Genomic DNA, 19,388 nt, shown 5'->3' on the forward strand with positions numbered 1-19,388 from the left:
ATGACCCAATCCATCCTCCCTTCAATACAGTGTAGTTGCCCAGTCCGCTTTGCAGAAAAGCACCCCCAAAGTATGATATTAACCCCCCACCATGCTTGACGGTTGGAGTAATGTTCTTGGGGTTGTTTTCATCCTTCTTCCTCCAAACATGGCGAGTGGAGTTGATACCAAAAAATTGTATTTTGGTCTCATCTGACCACATGACCTTCTCACATGCCTCCTCTGTATCATCCAGATGTCCAGGCCTGTTTGACGTTCACGAGTGACCATGTGCTGGCGTGAACAGGGGAACCTTGTGTGCCCTGCAGGATTTAAATCCATGACGGCGTAGTGTATTACTAACGGTAATGTTTGAGTCTGTGGTCCCAGCTCTCTTCAGGTCATTGACCAGGTCCTCCCGTGTAGTTCTGGGCTGATTCCTGACATTTCTCAGTATCATCCTTACCCCACGAGGCGAGATCCTGCATGGAGCACCAAACAGAAGAATATTGACAGTCATCTTGTGTTTCTTCCATTTTCTAATAGTTGTGCCTTCTCAACGAGCTGCTAGCTTATGGTCCTGTAGCCCATCCCAGCCTTGTGCAGGTCTATAATTTTGTCCCTGGTGTCCTTAGACAGCTCTTTGGTCTTGGCCATGGTGGATAGGTTGGAGTGTGATTGATTCAGTGTGTGGACAGGTGTCTTTTATACAGGTAACGAGTTCAAACAGGGGCAGTTAATACAGGTAATGAGTGCAGAATAGGAGGGCTTCTTAAAGAAACACTAACAGGTCTGTGAGAGCCAGAATTCTTGTTCGTTGGTCGGTGATCAAATACTTATTTAATGCAATAAAATGCAAATTAATCATGTAAGAATCATACAATGTGATTTTCTGGATTTTTTTTAGATTCTGTCTCACAGGTGAAGTGACCTCCGATAAAAATTATAAACCTCTTGCAAAATCGGCAGTGTATCAAATACTTATTTTCCCCACTATATACACTGCTATACCATGACCTGTACACACCATACATACAGTACACTGGTACATCACAAACTGTACACACTGCTACACTGCAATCCATACACACTATATACAAACTTCTGCACCGCGACCTGTACATACCATATTATATATACACTGCTGCACTGCGACCTCTACACACTGTATATACACACACTCGCAATGCGACCTGTACATACTGTATATATATACTGCTGCACCACACCCTGTACACACTGTATATACACACACCCGCATTGCAACCTGTACATACCGTATACTACACCATATATACACTGCTCTATTGTGACCTGTATATAAACACTCACAGTCCAGATCCGGTATATACGCTACTACACTGTGACCTGTATATACACACAGCCCAGATACAGTATATACGCTACTACACTGTGACCTGTATATACACACAGCCCAGATACAGTATATACGCTACTACACTGTGACCTGTATATACACACAGCCCAGATCCAGTATATACACTACTACACCGTGACCTGTATATACACACAGCCCAGATCCGGTATATACACTACTACACCGTGACCTGTATATACACACAGCCCAGATCCAGTATATACACTACTACACCGTGACCTGTATATACACACAGCCCAGATCCTGTATATACACTACTACACCGTGACCTGTATATACACACAGCCCAGATCCAGTATATACACTACTACACCGTGACCTGTATATACACACAGCCCAGATCCTGTATATACACTACTACACCGTGACCTGTATATACACACAGCCCAGATCCAGTATATACACTACTACACCGTGACCTGTATATACACACAGCCCAGATCCAGTATATACACTACTACACCGTGACCTGTATATACACACAGCCCAGATCCTGTATATACACTACTACACCGTGACCTGTATATACACACAGCCCAGATCCAGTATATACACTACTACACCGTGACCTGTATATACACACAGCCCAGATCCGGTATATACGCTACTACACCGTGACCTGTATATACACACAGCCCAGATCCTGTATATACACTACTACACCGTGACCTGTATATACACACAGCCCAGATCCGGTATATACACTACTACACCGTGACCTGTATATACACACAGCCCAGATCCGGTATATACACACTACTACACCGTGACCTGTATATACACACAGCCCAGATCCGGTATATACACTACTACACCGCGACCTGTATATACACACAGCCCAGAACCGGTATATACGCTACTACACTGTGACCTGTATATACACACAGCCCAGATCCAGTATATACGCTACTACACCGTGACCTGTATATACACACAGCCCAGATCCAGTATATACGCTACTACACCGTGACCTGTATATACACACAGCCCAGATCCAGTATATACGCTACTACACCGTGACCTGTATATACACACAGCCCAGATCCGGTATATACACTACTACACCGTGACCTGTATATACACACAGCCCAGATCCGGTATATACACTACTACACCGTGACCTGTATATACACACAGCCCAGATCCGGTATATACACTACTACACCGTGACCTGTATATACACACAGCCCAGATCCGGTATATACACTACTACACCGTGACCTTTATAAAGCAATAGCCCCCATTCCTGGTTTGTCCTCCATGTGTGGTGTGACAGTGGTGGTAGATCCTGGTGGGGACGATACATCGTAGTCCCTTAGTTGTACAGGAGAAAACCATGTAATTACCGATGTGAATATAATGTGGGTGAAAGTCAAGCAGTCTGGGTGCCAGAGGGATAACTACATCACCAGGAATCTGGGTTGGTCAACCGGTTATATCCACCGGCTAGAGGAAAGGTGAAGCATGAGCTGGGGTTGTAGGTGTCCATCTAGGTATTATTACTACTCTATAAACACAGATCACTGATAATGGCGCTGTACACTGATAAGTAATAGTCTTATAATGAGTGAGGAGATAAGCTATCAGTAATACTGGCTGATAACAGCGGGGGGCGCTCTACACCTAGAGGAAGTCATCCTACAAATAGATCCCAAGCCCAGAGAGCGCACGCTGACCCATCTGCAGACCTCGCTAAAAGGTCGTCACACATGACCCCCGATTCATTTGACACGTCCAAAATGAGGACTATCTGGATGTGGTGGGCACGCTCAGAAACAATTAGGCCGCCAAATCCCGGACAGTCAGGTTTAAGAGTCATAACTGATCCACAGTATGGAGAACTTCCTAATTACTGACCGTGGTGAATTCCCGCGTAACGCATTTGCATGACACTTTCAATGCCAGAAGGCTGAATATCTTGTTTGCATGCAGTAGATGACACAAATCCTTCGCTATATACAGGTGACATAGGGTTAAGGTTTATGTGGCAGGAGATCAGTTCTCCAGTCAAGTCCTTTATGGCTATTGAAGGCCCCAGTGTCTTGTGTAAGGCAGCAGCGCTCGTCATCATATTGGGGGACACTCGCTGCACCGGGTCAATTAAAGCACACGTGCCACGTTTTCCAGTTTTCACACTCCAGCAGTTTATTATACATCATAACTGCTATAACCGAGTCCAACTCAGTGGCTCGCCGACATATCACATATAATTGTCCAGGAGCCTTTCCAGTGGCAGACAGGCCCACTTGGCTCCAGTTACAGCCCCCAGCAAAGTCACTTATAGAAATGTCCACATCAAGCAGTGTTTTACCTTTGCCGGGTTTTAGCTGCTTCAGTCAGTTTTGTTCTGCCACCACTGTGGCTTTACGGCTTCCCAGATGGGGGTCTCCAGCCCTCGTTCCTTCAAAGGCTACTGGTATCGCTTACACATAAGGATCCAGCCTCCGCCTTTCAGGCTTCAATAGGCCTCACTAGGCCTCACACTCTAGCGGTGTCCCACACAGGAACAGGCCTCACGCCTTACACACACTGTCTCCAGACTACCAGGGTTTATATATCCTGTAGTACACACACACAGGACCTGTGCTGATGTCACAGTCATGTGATCAGACAGACATTCTGTGCGTGCAGGACCTGTGCTATGTCACAGTCATGTGACCAGTCACCTGAGGGGGAGGTACATGGTCAGCCAAAACACACCCTGGACCATTACAGTAATGCCGCAAGCCGCTGCATTACACTTGTTAGTGACGCACATTGCATCACTAACATGTTTATCTCAAGCAAAGCGTCCCAGTATTAAGCGCAAAAAATCACTTTACACACTTTGATGATTGCCACGTACCTTATGTTTTAGGCACAGCGGTTGGCATCTCTAGCTTCCCAGTCACGGTCAACTTTTCCATCGTACCATCAAGCCTTCCCATCACTGCTCCCTACGTCACCGCAATCTCCCAGCAGATCCCGTGGTGGCGCAACGACACTCAGCTTTCCGGAGTCGCTCAGTGTCAGTACCTGATTTTTGCGCTTAATTACTGGGACGTTTTACTTGAGATGAACATTTTAGTGATGCAATGTACACACAGTTAACATAACCTCCGACGTATCTGAATATGTGAAGACCATCCAATGTCCAGATGGTGGGATTAATGTGTAGCATCGGTGTCTCTGCCTTCTTTCAGGCAGAGACGCCATCCCTCTCACCTCCTCGCTCCCCTTCCCAGCCTGCTGTCGGCGCGCGCAGCCCTGTAGCTTCGGAGTCTCTGCCTCCTGCAGGGCAGAGACGCCGTCCCTCTCACCACGCTCCCCGCTCTCCTTCTCAGCCTGCTGTCTGCACGCGCAGTCCCCTAGGCACTTTGCTTAGGGCGCGCGCGCGCGCTCCCCCCCTCTTAAAGGGGCCGCGCGCGCCGTCCTAAGGAGTACCCGGCCAATAGCCGAGGGTCTTCCCATATATAGGGCACCTCCTCCAAAGTGGAGGTGCCCGAGCAAAGTTATTGCACAGTTTCTGATCTCTGCTTCAGCCCTCAGGTCCCGCTGCTAGCCTGACTCCTCGTCCTGCCTGCCAGCCTGTTATCTGCCCGTTACCTGCCGAGCCTGCCAGCCTGCTCACCTGGAGCGCTCACCTGTTACCTGCCCTGTCTGCCAGTCCGCTCACCTGGGAGCACCCGCCTGTTACCTGCCCTGTCTGTCCGCTCACCTGGGAGCATCCGTCTGTTACCTGCAGAGTCCGTCAGCCCGCTCACCTGTTACCTGCTGTGTCCGTCAGCCCGCTCACCTGGGAGCGCCCACCTGTTACCTGCCTCGTCTGTCTGCCCACTCACCTGGGAGCGCCCGCCTGTTTCCTGCCAGCCTGCCTGGAGGCTCTGCCGTCACTTGCTGTGACCACCTGCCTGGTAAACCTAGAGACTGCTACCTGCTCTGCTGTCACATACCGTGACCACCTGTCAGCTACCAGAGACTTCTGCCTGCTTGCCGTGTCCATCCGTTATACCGGTCAATCCCAGCCATCTGACCCATGGGAGCCACCTGCTCTCTTACAAGGTCGTCCCCAGAGTAGCACCTGGTCCCTCAGCTCAGATCCTCCCTGGTCACGGTGTCGTTTGCTGAAGTCCGACCAGGGTCGGTTCGGGTTGATACTTAGTCACGCCCCTCTGGGTCCCTCCTTGCACCTCGGCACAGAGGTTCCACCACCCGGACCCGTAACATAATGAAAGCTAAACATGCCTTTATTATTAGCAGGCACTGGTAGGTCCACCTTGCGGATGACATCTGTTGGAGGCTACCACATTTCATCCTTTGTGTGAGGCCAGATCCATCCTCTTCTTCTCTTCTGCCATCCTGGTGCATCGTAGAGAACTTTAGAGTCAACATAAACTGATGCCTCTGCAGAACCTCTTTATTTTGGCATTTTGAGGGCCAAGGTAAATTCGAAAGGGATGATGTTCCCCATTTCAAAACTATCTCCACTGATCCTTAAGTCATGGCGGTCATGGAGTTGTGGTTTTGCAGCAACATTTCTGCTCGTCCACAGGTCTTTCCTGCTTTTGCTTTCTTCCAACCACAGTTTCCTTGGACACGTAAACCACAGAGATTGTGTCGGATGCGGAAAAAGAAACTTTGTAAACCTCAGGATGCGAGTTTACTACTACTCTTCTTCGAGGCAGGCGTCTCTCTTTTACACATTTATACCGCATTTACATACGTGCTAGTGTGGCACCCCGAGGTCTGGTTGCCACAGTGGCAGCAATGTCATGTCTGAGAGCAGGTGGGAGGTTCCCTGGTTGGGGACAATTAGCATGCAGCACCTCCTGCCTCAGTCCAGGGAGGGGAGAAATCTGCCCTTTATAAACTGGATCTGGGGCGGGGTTAGCAGAGAACAGTCAGAGTCCAGCCAGAGACAAGTTCCAGACAAGTTGCATAGGGACAGGTCAGCAGCAGGCTGAGGAGTCCCTGTAGGCAAATGAGGACCACGAGGCCAGGAGGGGAGCTAGCAGAGCTCACCCTAGCTAGAGACTTGTAAAACAGGACACTGGAGTCCGAGGCTGTGAGGGTTATAAGCCCAGCAGCAGAAAACCACCACGCAGGGGACTTCAAGTCCTTTGGCCCAAGGACCACGAGAGGGACCACTACTACCCCGAAGGGGTGAGAAGCACGGAAGGCCTGAGTCGCCAGTCATACGGGTGAGAACAACAAGGTACACTCAGAGACGTGGGCTACCACTACACTACAGCAGGATAGCCAAGAAACAGTGAAGTCAGCACGGTAGGCCTACAAACTCCCCTTGACCAGCGGGATTTCCCAGTTGCTCTCAGACTGACCAGGCCTCCATTGTTAGCCTGTATTCCGGTCCTTTAATACCACCAACAGTAAAGACCCTGACTTGCATGACAGACTCCGTGTGGTTACTGCTGCTCCTGCGCACCATCACCACTATCATCCCCATTTACTGCCCTGAGGCTATACTCCTCCCGTGGGGAGTTATACTACGCTCAGCTGCACCCACAACACCAGCCTCAGCGGTGGTTCACTCTGACCGCAATCCACGGGTGGCGTAGTCGGACATTCAGCTAATAGACTGCCATTTGGTTTGACCACCCTGAGCCACGGACCGGGTCACCGGAGACTACAACCCCCAGCATCCCACAAAAGGCCCAGTTCTGGGTTCCCCACACGTCCCAGGGGGCGCGTCACTAGTACGGTAGTATTATGGCGCGCACCATCTCAGTAAAATTCAGACTCGGCAACATTACATTTCTTGGATTCCGGTGCGTTTTTCAATCCTGTGTAACATTACGGTGTTATCGGTGGAGTCAGAATGCCCGGGAAGGTTTTCTTTAAAATTAGGTCAAAGATTTCGCAAGAATTCAGGAATTTTTTTTTTTAATATAAATGTTGCGTTGCATGGTAAATGTTAAACATATATGCCGGTATACTTCCGGTACATTGCCATGTTGCATCAGTTACGTCCCTTTCTGTAGCACTGCTTAACGCAAACCGTAAAATCGTAATGATTAATAATATGTACAGAAAGCAGATAACTAGAACTTCCGCAACTGTTTCCGAGATCTCACACTGCGCCGTTTTAACATTAAAAAAATTGATAGAAATTGTAACGGACGTAAAAAGGATAATACAATTTTGATAATTGTCAAATTCTCTAAGAACAACTTTTTTGTGTGTATTATAAGCCCACTAAAATAAATATAGGAGGTCTGCCTTTGCACACCCATGTATTTCACTTCCACGTTTTATACTGATGGCACCTAAAAATAGAGTAAATTTCTTCACTCCCAAGCACCCACAAAGTGCAAGATGGCTGTCTGGTCATGTGATTCGAGGTTTGCCATCTACACATTTTACCGATGTTCAATATGTTAGTAATAGGAGTAACTTAAAATCTCTCAAAAATATGGTACATAATTTTTCGCCATCAGATTACCCTATTTCGCTGGAATTCAGAGAGTCCAACCACTGGGACTCCCAACACTTGGGAAAAAGGGCCTCTGCAGATGCGAGTACGATTGAGAAGAAGGTTGAGAAGGCGCACACCAATTTTAATGGTACAACTGCACGGGGCAATAGTTCCAGCGCTCATTTATCCCCTTTCTAAGCCATTACAGTGACCCGCCAGGTCGCCAAGGCAGCCAGGAGCCAAAGATGGACCCAGACTAGTAAAGCGATATTGCAATGTACGATATAAGTTATCAAACAATCACAAGTCCCTCCAAAAAAGGCAGTGTCGGGAAGGAGTTATTGATAGATTTAGTGGTTGGGGTTGTCGTGTGCCATGCAGTCGACAAATCTCTCCACCAGCGAACCATATTTTACCTGTGTATTTAATAAACTAGTCAACTTTCCTGGAATGTCTTGGAGATTGAATGAAAAAAGGAGGAATCTCAGACAGAGTCCCCAGAATTCCCAGGTGACCCTGATGTCCCCATTTTTTTCTGCACTTCTATCAGCTCTCGGTTGCCACCTCACACCGAATGAAACCTCGGAGCAAAGTGAAGACCCGGAGTTGGTTGCGTGTATAAATAAGGAAGGTATGACCAATCACAATGCTTCATTCTGCTGAATGACAGGTGTGTGGGCGGGGCTGGCCAGTCCCGCGAGGAGAAGGGCGAGGGTAAAAACGCACGACAGTCCCGCGAGGAGAAGGGCGAGGGTAAAAACGCACGACAGTCCCGCGAGGAGAAGGGCGAGGGTAAAAACGCACGACAGTCCCGCGAGGAGAAGGGCGAGGGTAAAAACGCACGACAGTCCCGCGAGGAGAAGGGCGAGGGTAAAAACGCACGACAGTCCCGCGAGGAGAAGGGCGAGGGTAAAAACGCACGACAGTCCCGCGAGGAGAAGGGCGAGGGTAAAAACGCACGACAGTCCCGCGAGGAGAAGGGCGAGGGTAAAAACGCACGACAGTCCCGCGAGGAGAAGGGCGAGGGTAAAAACGCACGACAGTCCCGCGAGGAGAAGGGCGAGGGTAAAAACGCACGACAGTCCCGCGAGGAGAAGGGCGAGGGTAAAAACGCACGACAGTCCCGCGAGGAGAAGGGCGAGGGTAAAAACGCACGACAGTCCCGCGAGGAGAAGGGCGAGGGTAAAAACGCACGACAGTCCCGCGAGGAGAAGGGCGAGGGTAAAAACGCACGACAGTCCCGCGAGGAGAAGGGCGAGGGTAAAAACGCACGACAGTCCCGCGAGGAGAAGGGCGAGGGTAAAAACGCACGACAGTCCCGCGAGGAGAAGGGCGAGGGTAAAAACGCACGACAGTCCCGTGAGGAGAAGGGCGAGGGTAAAAACGCACGACAGTCCCGTGAGGAGAAGGGCGAGGGTAAAAACGCACGACAGTCCCGTGAGGAGAAGGGCGAGAGTAAAAACGGACGACAGTCCCATGAGGAGAAGGGCGAGGGTAAAAACGCACGACAGTCCCGTGAGGAGAAGGGCGAGGGTAAAAACGCACGACAGTCCCGTGAGGAGAAGGGCGAGGGTAAAAACGCACGACAGTCCCGTGAGGAGAAGGGCGAGGGTAAAAACGGACGACAGTCCCGTGAGGAGAAGGGAGAGGGTAAAAATGGACGACAGTCCTGTAAATAGTGCGAGGGTAAAAATGGATAACAGTCCCGTCAGGAGAAATGTGAGGGTGAAAATGGAGAACGATCCAGTGAGGATAAGTGTGAGGGTAAAAATGAACGACAGTCCTGTCAAAAGAAATGCGAGAAAACATGGGGTGAAAATGGAGGACAGTCCTGTCAGAAGTCTGAGGAAATGTGATGTAAAAACGGAGAGCAGTTGAGAGAGAAAATTATGAAATCTGAGATAAAAAGTGTGAAAGAAAAGAGAAGAGCGCTCCTGCACGGATCAGTGAGGTGACGCCATATTGCGGTGGTGACTGCACTCACCTGAAAGTGTCATGCAGCATTCGGCACAGCGCCGACGGCGGCAGGGAAAGAGCCGACGGCGGCAGGGAAAGAGCCGACGGCGGCAGGGAAAGAGCCGACGGCGGCAGGGAAAGAGCCGACGGCGGCAGGGAAAGAGCCGACGGCGGCAGGGAAAGAGCCGACGGCGGCAGGGAAAGAGCCGACGGCGGCAGGGAAAGAGCCGACGGCGGCAGGTGTTAGGAGCACAATGTAAATATCCAACATGGCTCCCCGCTGACGAGTGTCTGGAATCCATTGCATATTCTCCATTTGTTCTAGACTAATCAGCCTCAGACAGCCGGGCTCCATATTGTGTTGCAGTAAGAAATGCCATGACAAGCGATGGTTAATAACGCCGCTGCGCATATTGTATCGGTAAGGTGTGCGGCGGAGATGTGAGGAGCAGGTGACACGTACTCAGCTGCTGCAACGCTTCATTAATACATGCTGTATGGGACAGCAGAGCCATCATGGCCGCCGGGAGCGCATTCTCCTCACCTGTGTGTTGTACAAGGAGTTTTTTTCTAAATTGTGTCTGACGGGATTATTAATGAATTGTCTGTAGATGGCGCCACTGCCTGGAGGCCTCCTGTGTGACTGATAGGGAAAGTGGTAGTAATAGTAATAGTGCCGCAGCAGCGCTGACAATAGTACTGCTACATGTACGAGTGCTTCTCACTAAACTAGATCATCAAAAAGTTAATTTATTTCAGTTCTTCAATACAAAAAGTGAACCTCCTATATTATATAGAGTCATTACACACAGAGGGATCTATTCTATAGTCATTACACGCAGAGGGATCTATTATATAGAGTCATTACACACAGAGGGATCTATTATATAGAGTCATTACACACAGAGGGATCTATTCTATAGTCATTACACGCAGAGGGATCTATTATATAGAGTCATTACACACAGAGGGATCTATTATATAGAGTCATTACACACAGAGGGATCTATTATATAGAGTCATTACACACAGAGCGATCTATTATATAGAGTCATTACACACAGAGGGATCTATTATATAGAGTCATTACACACAGAGGGATCTATTATATAGAGTCATTACACACAGAGGGATCTATTCTATAGTCATTACACGCAGAGGGATCTATTATATAGAGTCATTACACACAGAGGGATCTATTATATAGAGTCATTACACACAGAGGGATCTATTCTATAGTCATTACACGCAGAGGGATCTATTATATAGAGTCATTACACACAGAGGGATCTATTATATAGAGTCATTACACACAGAGGGATCTATTCTATAGTCATTACACGCAGAGGGATCTATTATATAGAGTCATTACACACAGAGGGATCTATTATATAGAGTCATTACACACAGAGGGATCTATTCTATAGTCATTACACGCAGAGGGATCTATTATATAGAGTCATTACACACAGAGGGATCTATTATATAGAGTCATTACACACAGAGGGATCTATTATATAGAGTCATTACACACAGAGGGGTCTATTATATAGAGTCATTACACACAGAGGGATCTATTATATAGAGTCATTACACACAGAGGGATCTATTATATAGAGTCATTACACACAGAGGGATCTATTCTATAGTCATTACACGCAGAGGGATCTATTATATAGAGTCATTACACGCAGAGGGATCTAATATATAGAGTCATTACACGCAGAGTGATCTATTATATAGAGTCATTACACGCAGAGGGATCTATTATATAGAGTCATTACACGCAGAGGGATCTATTATATAGAGTCATTACACGCAGAGTGATCTATTATATAGAGTCATTACACGCAGAGTGATCTATTATATAGAGTCATTACACGCAGAGGGATCTATTATATAGAGTCATTACACGCAGAGGGATCTATTATATAGAGTCATTACACACAGAGGGATCTATTATATAGAGTCATTACACGCAGAGGGATCTATTATATAGAGTCATTACACGCAGAGGGATCTATTATATAGAGTCATTACACGCAGAGGGATCTATTATATAGAGTCATTACACGCAGAGGGATCTATTATATAGAGTCATTACACACAGAGGGATCTATTATATAGAGTCATTACACGCAGAGGGATCTATTATATAGAGTCATTACACACAGAGGGATCTATTATATAGAGTCATTACACACAGAGGGATCTATTATATAGAGTCATTACACGCAGAGGGATCTATTATATAGAGTCATTACACAGAGGGATCTATTATATAGAGTCATTACACGCAGAGTGATCTATTATATAGAGTCATTACACGCAGAGGGATCTATTATATAGAGTCATTACACGCAGAGGGATCTATTATATAGAGTCATTACACGCAGAGGGATCTATTATATAGAGTCATTACACGCAGAGGGATCTATTATATAGAGTCATTACACGCAGAGGGATCTATTATATAGTCATTACACACAGAGGGATCTATTATATAGAGTCATTACACACAGAGGGATCTATTATATAGAGTCATTACACACAGAGGGATCTATTATATAGAGTCATTACACACAGAGGGATCTATTATATAGAGTCATTACACACAGAGGGATCTATTATATAGAGTCATTACACACAGAGGGATCTATTATATAGAGTCATTACACGCAGAGGGATCTATTATATAGAGTCATTACACAGAGGGATCTATTATATAGAGTCATTACACGCAGAGTGATCTATTATATAGAGTCATTACACGCAGAGGGATCTATTATATAGAGTCATTACACGCAGAGGGATCTATTATATAGAGTCATTACACGCAGAGGGATCTATTATATAGAGTCATTACACGCAGAGGGATCTATTATATAGAGTCATTACACGCAGCGTGATCTATTATATAGAGTCATTACACGCAGAGGGATCTATTATATAGTCATTACACACAGAGGGATCTATTATATAGAGTCATTACACACAGAGGGATCTATTATATAGAGTCATTGCACACAGAGGGATCTATTATATAGAGTCATTACACGCAGAGGGATCTATTATATAGAGTCATTACACACAGAGGGATCTATTATATAGAGTCATTACACACAGAGGGATCTATTATATAGAGTCATTACACACAGAGGGATCTATTATATAGAGTCATTACACACAGAGGGATCTATTATATAGTCATTACACACAGAGGGATCTATTATATAGAGTCATTACACACAGAGGGATCTATTATATAGAGTCATTACACACAGAGGGATCTATTATATAGAGTCATTACACGCAGAGGGATCTATTATATAGAGTCATTACACACAGAGGGATCTATTATATAGAGTCATTACACACAGAGGGATCTATTATATAGAGTCATTACACGCAGAGGGATCTATTATATAGAGTCATTACACACAGAGTGATCTATTTCACGTGTTTATTTCTGTTAATGTTGATGATTATGGCTTACAGCCAATGACAACACAAAAGTCATTATCTCAGTAAATTAGAATACTTTATAACAGCTTGAAAAATGATTTTAAAACCTGAAATGTCTGTTCAGTAAATGCCTCAATACTTGGTCGCGGCTCCTTGTGCATCAATTACTGCATCAATGCGGCAATGTGGCATGGAGGGATCAGCCTGTGGCATGGAGGCGATCAGCCTGTGGCATGGAGGCGATCAGCCTGTGGCATGGAGGCGATCAGCCTGTGGCATGGAGGCGATCAGCCTGTGGCATGGAGGCGATCAGCCTGTGGCATGGCGGCGATCAGCCTGTGGCATGGCGGCGATCAGCCTGTGGCATGGAGGGATCAGCCTGTGGCATGGAGGCGATCAGCCTGTGGCATGGAGGCGATCAGCCTGTGGCATGGAGGCGATCAGCCTGTGGCATGGAGGCGATCAGCCTGTGGCTGCTGAGCGGTTATGGAAGCCCAGGTGGCTTTGATAGCAGCCTTCAGCTCGTCTGCATTGTTGGGTCTGGTGTCTCTCATCTTCCTCTTGACCCCATAGATTCTCTATAATAGATTCTCTATGGGGCTAAGGTCAGGCGAGTTTGCTGCCAATCAAGCACAGTGATACTGTTGTGTGTAAACCTGGTATTGGTACTTTTGGCCGTGTGGACAGGGGCCAAGTCCTGCTGGAGAATGACATTTCCATCTCCATAAAGCTTGTTGGCAGAGGGAAGCATGAAGTGCTGTAAAATGTCCTGGTAGACGGCTGCGCTGACTTTGGTCTTGATAAAACACAGTGGACCTACACCAGCAGATGACATGGCCCCCCAAACCATCACTGATTGTGGAGACTTCACACTAGACCTCCAGCAGCTTGGATTGTGGCCTCTCCACTCTTCCTCCAGACTCTGGGACCTTGTGGAGTGTGTCAGTGACTGTCTTCTGGACAATCTGTCAAGTCAGCAGTCTTCCCCATGATTGTGGAGCCTACTGAAACAGACTAAGGGACCTTTTTAAACGCTTAGGAAGCCTTTACAGGAGTTCGTTGTTAATTATTTTAATTTGCTGAGATGATGACTTTTGTGTTTTCATTGGCTGTAAGCCATAAGCATCAACATTAACAGAAATAACCACGTTAAATAGATCCCCCTGTGTGTAATGACTCTATATATACAAATACACTTTCCTGTGGTCCTAGTTTAATCTTTACTTTCAGTTTGGAGATAATGATATGCTCGTTCTCCGGGGCGACCTGTGGGGGGCGCTCTACCGGGTGCTCTGCTTACATATTCTTCTGTATGCTCCTATGACAGCTCACTGTGCCTTCACTGACCAGCCTGATATTTTACATAATATACATTACATCTAGTAGCACTGACTAAAAAACTCAACATAAAAATAAAGGTATATTGCTTTTGGCCATCAGAAAGGAGGTCTCCTCCAGACCCCGCGCAGCAGGAGGTCTCCTCCAGACCCCGCGCAGCAGGAGGTCTCCTCCAGACCCCGCGCAGCAGGAGGTCTCCTCCACATGCTGACTGACACACTATATACACCAGTGTGCATAGATCGTATACAGCTTACCTCTCATGTGACACCTGTTCACATAAGACTGCTCTGCAGAGACCATGAGGTCACAATGTGCACAGTCTGTTACATAATAAACCTGTAGGCGCACCTGAGACCGCCGCCTGCACTTCCTGCAGTGAGCACACCTCCACCTGTGACTATACACCCCAGTACCAGTGCAGGACTCCACGAGCCAGCCCTATACACCCCAGTACCAGTGCAGGACTCCACGAGCCAGCCCTATACACCCCAGTACCAGTGCAGGACTCCACGAGCCAGCCCTATACACCCCAGTACCAGTGCAGGACTCCACGAGCCAGCCCTATACACCCCAGTACCAGTGCAGGACTCCACGAGCCAGCCCTATACACCCCAGTACCAGTGCAGGACTCCACGAGCCAGCCCTATACACCCCAGTACCAGTGCAGGACTCCACGAGCCAGCCCTATACACCCCAGTACCAGTGCAGGACTCCACGAGCCAGCCCTATACACCCCAGTACCAGTGCAGGACTCCACGAGCCAGCCCTATACACCCCAGTACCAGTGCAGGACTCCACGAGCCAGCCCTATACACCCCAGTACCAGTGCAGGACTCCACGAGCCAGCCCTATACACCCCAGTACCAGTGCAGGACTCCACGAGCCAGCCCTATACACCCCAGTACCAGTGCAGGACTCCACGAGCCAGCCCTATACACCCCAGTACCAGTGCAGGACTCCACGAGCCAGCCCTATACACCCCAGTACCAGTGCAGGACTCCACGAGCCAGCCCTATACACCCCAGTACCAGGGCAGGACTCCACGAGCCAGCCCTATACACCCCAGTACCAGGGCAGGACTCCACGAGCCAGCCCTATACACCCCAGTACCAGGGCAGGACTCCACGAGCCAGCCCTATACACCCCAGTACCAGGGCAGGACTCCACGAGCCAGCCCTATACACCCCAGTACCAGGGCAGGACTCCACGAGCCAGCCCTATACACCCCAGTACCAGGGCAGGACTCCACGAGCCAGCCCTATACACCCCAGTACCAGTGCAGAACTCCACCCAGCCCTATACACCCCAGTACCAGGGCAGGACTCCACGAGCCAGCCCTATACACCCCAGTACCAGGGCAGGACTCCACCCAGCCCTATACACCCCAGTACCAGGGCAGGACTCCACGAGCCAGCCCTATACACCCCAGTACCAGTGCAGGACTCCACGAGCCAGCCCTATACACCCCAGTACCAGTGCAGAACTCCACCCAGCCCTATACACCCCAGTACCAGTGCAGGACTCCACGAGCCAGCCCTATACACCCCAGTACCAGTGCAGGACTCCACGAGCCAGCCCTATACACCCCAGTACCAGGGCAGGACTCCACCCAGCCCTATACACCCCAGTACCAGTGCAGGACTCCACGAGCCAGCCCTATACACCCCAGTACCAGTGCAGAACTCCACCCAGCCCTATACACCCCAGTACCAGTGCAGGACTCCACGAGCCAGCCCTATACACCCCAGTACCAGTGCAGGACTCCACGAGCCAGCCCTATACACCCCAGTACCAGGGCAGGACTCCACCCAGCCCTATACACCCCAGTACCAGGGCAGGACTCCACGAGCCAGCCCTATACACCCCAGTACCAGTGCAGGACTCCACGAGCCAGCCCTATACACCCCAGTACCAGTGCAGGACTCCACGAGCCAGCCCTATACACCCCAGTACCAGGGCAGGACTCCACGAGCCAGCCCTATACACCCCAGTACCAGTGCAGGACTCCACGAGCCAGCCCTATACACCCCAGTACCAGGGCAGGACTCCACGAGCCAGCCCTATACACCCCAGTACCAGTGCAGGGCTCCACGAGCCAGCCCTATACACCCCAGTACCAGTGCAGGACTCCACGAGCCAGCCCTATACACCCCAGTACCAGTGCAGGACTCCACGAGCCAGCCCTATACACCCCAGTACCAGTGCAGGACTCCACGAGCCAGCCCTATACACCCCAGTACCAGTGCAGGACTCCACGAGCCAGCCATACCTTAACTCCATGCAGTCAGCTACAGATTTCTTCACAGCAAAACTCCCCCCAATCTTCGGAATAAGTTCTCCCAGCTCTCAGTGTGCCGCCATAACTCCACCCAGGGCTCAGTGTGCCGCCATAACTCCACCCAGGGCTCAGTGTGCCGCCTCCTGATGACTGGCATTACTGCTCCCGGGCAGCAGAGGGCACTGCCAGAGAAAACGCAAGGGATCCTATTGCATCACTCCACCCAGTCCTGACCTCACCGCAACTATCTGTGCACTCTGCACATTCTCCAGGCACTCAGTACCGACCCCGCCATCAGCCGGCAGCCCCCCGGTCATCCATCCCCCTCCCATGCTCCTACCTCTCCCTACCTGACCCCAGTCTTTAGCCCCCATTTCTGCCTCCTGTAAGTACACAGCCCCCCAGCTTCTCTCAGTTCAAGTCACAAGGAGGAGGACAGGAGCCAGGACAACTCCCTATGAATCACACTGTATCTAATCCTATCCTGTGTGATACTGTCTGCTGAGCCGTGTATCTAATCCTCTCCTGTGTGATACTGTCTGCTGAGCCGTGTATCTAATCCTCTCCTGTGTGATACTGTCTGCTGAGCCGTGTATCTAATCCTATCCTGTGTGATACTGTCTGCTGAGCTGTGTATCTAATCCTATTCTGTGTGATACTGTCTGCTGAGCCGTGTATCTAATCCTATCCTGTGTGATACTGTCTGCTGAGCTGTGTATCTAATCCTATCCTGTGTGATACTGTCTGCTGAGCCGTGTATCTAATCCTATCCTGTGTGATACTGTCTGCTGAGCCGTGTATCTAATCCTATCCTGTGTGATACTGTCTGCTGAGCCGTGTATCTAATTCTATCCTGTGTGATACTGTCTGCTGAGCTGTGTATCTAATCCTATCCTGTGTGATACTGTCTGCTGAGCCGTGTATCTAATCCTATCCTGTGTGATACCGTCTGCTGAGCTGTGTATCTAATCCTCTCCTGTGTGATACTGTCTGCTGAGCCGTGTATCTAATCCTCTCCTGTATGATACTGTCTGCTGAACCGTGTATCTAATCCTATCCTATGTGATACGGTCTGCTGAGCCGTGTATCTAATTCTATCCTATGTGATACTGTCTGCTGAGCCGTGTATCTAATCCTATCCTGTGTGATACTGTCTGCTGAGCCGTGTATCTAATTCTATCCTATGTGATACTGTCTGCTGAGCCGTGTATCTAATCCTATCCTGTGTGATACTGTCTGCTGAGCTGTGTATCTAATCCTATCCTGTGTGATACTGACTGCTGAGCTGTGTATCTAATCCTATCCTGTGTGATACTGTCTGCTGAGCCGTGTATCTAATCCTATCCTGTGTGATACTGACTGCTGAGCTGTGTATCTAATCCTCTCCTGTGTGATACTGTCTGCTGAGCTGTGTATCTAATCCTATCCTGTGTGATACTGTCTGCTGATCTGTGTATCTAATCCTATCCTGTGTGATACTGTCTGCTGATCTGTGTATCTAATCCTCTCCTGTGTGATACTGACTGCTGAGCTGTGTATCTAATCCTCTCCTGTGTGATACTGTCTGCTGAGCCGTGTATCTTATCCTATCCTGTGTGATACTGTCTGCTGAGCAGTGTATCTAATCCTATCCTGTGTGATACTGTCTGCTGAGCCGTGTATCTAATCCTCTCCTGTGTGATACTGTCTGCTGAGCCGTGTATCTAATCCTCTCCTGTGTGATACTGTCTGCTGAGCCATGTATCTAATCCTATCCTGTGTGATACTGTCTGCTGAGCCGTGTATATAATCCTATCCTGTGTGATACTGTCTGCTGAGCCGTGTATCTAATCCTATCATGTGTGATACTGTCTGCTGAGCCGTGTATCTAATCCTATCCTGTGTGATACTGTCTGCTGAGCCGTGTATCTAATCCTATCCTGTGTGATACTGTCTGCTGAGCTGTGTATCTAATCCTCTCCTGTGTGATACGGTCTGCTGAGCCGTGTATCTAATCCTATCCTGTGTGATACTGTCTGCTGAGCTGTGTATCTAATCCTATCCTGTGTGATACTGTCTGCTGAGCCGTGTATCTAATCCTATCCTGTGTGATACTGACTGTTGAGCCGTGTATCTAATCCTCTCCTGTGTGATACTGTCTGCTGAGCCGTGTATCTAATCCTATCCTGTGTGATACTGTCTGCTGAGCCGTGTATCTAATCCTCTCCTGTGTGATACTGACTGCTGAGCTGTGTATCTAATCCTATCCTGTGTGGTACTGTCTGCTGAGCTGTGTATCTAATCCTATCCTGTGTGATACTGTCTGCTGAGCCGTGTATCTAATCCTATCCTGTGTGATACTGTCTGCTGAGCCGTGTATCTAATCCTATCCTGTGTGATACTGTCTACTGAGCCGTGTATCTAATCCTCTCCTGTGTGATACTGTCTGCTGAGCCGTGTATCTAATCCTCTCCTGTGTCATACTGTCTGCTGAGCCGTGTATCTAATCCTCTCCTGTGTGATACTGTCTGCTGAGCCGTGTATCTAATCCTCTCCTGTGTGATACTGTCTGCTGAGCC

At 48.6% G+C, this 19,388-nt stretch overlaps 1 protein-coding gene across 5 annotated transcripts in view; it reads right to left on the minus strand.

The window, feature by feature from the left end:
• Positions 1-16,983, minus strand: part of PLD2 (phospholipase D2) — an 86,360-nt gene extending 69,377 nt beyond the window's left edge. For 2 of the 5 annotated variants that reach the window (XM_073654510.1, XM_073654507.1), the window contains exon 1: positions 16,822-16,983. The gene's annotated coding sequence lies outside the window, so the exon portion shown is untranslated. Of the gene's footprint in view, positions 1-4,582; positions 4,714-14,806; positions 14,832-16,821 lie in introns of those variants that run through there. The other 3 variants (XM_073654509.1, XM_073654511.1, XM_073654512.1) reach the window with 3 other exon arrangements.
• Between the last annotated feature and the right edge of the window lie 2,405 nt (positions 16,984-19,388).

Source organism: Phyllobates terribilis, unplaced genomic scaffold, assembly GCF_046119375.1.
Source record: "Phyllobates terribilis strain yellow unplaced genomic scaffold, ASM4611937v1 Scaffold_11__3_contigs__length_659146591, whole genome shotgun sequence".
Lineage (NCBI taxonomy): Eukaryota > Metazoa > Chordata > Amphibia > Anura > Dendrobatidae > Phyllobates > Phyllobates terribilis.